The sequence below is a fragment of the Penaeus monodon genome, chromosome 19 (assembly GCF_015228065.2).
Source record: "Penaeus monodon isolate SGIC_2016 chromosome 19, NSTDA_Pmon_1, whole genome shotgun sequence".
Taxonomy (NCBI): domain Eukaryota; kingdom Metazoa; phylum Arthropoda; class Malacostraca; order Decapoda; family Penaeidae; genus Penaeus; species Penaeus monodon.
This window is the reverse complement of record NC_051404.1, coordinates 45602194-45602436: the sequence shown is the minus strand read 5'-3', so window position 1 is coordinate 45602436 and position 243 is coordinate 45602194.

Here is a 243-nt window from a genome sequence, read left to right as displayed (position 1 = left end):
CTTTTAATACCTTCCAATGACTTTGGCGATTAACGAATCCAATTAAAGTGTTATGTCTATTATTAACTTGATGAAGTCCAATTAAGCTATTATGCATATTATCAATGGAAACAAGCTGAAGGGCTGGATAAAGTTACAAGACTGTTGCTAATGTTGGAAGATTTAATGGAATAAAGAGACCTAAAACTGTTCGTAATTTTACACAAGGGTTCACAAGGTTCCTAAATCTAACGCTTACATAAC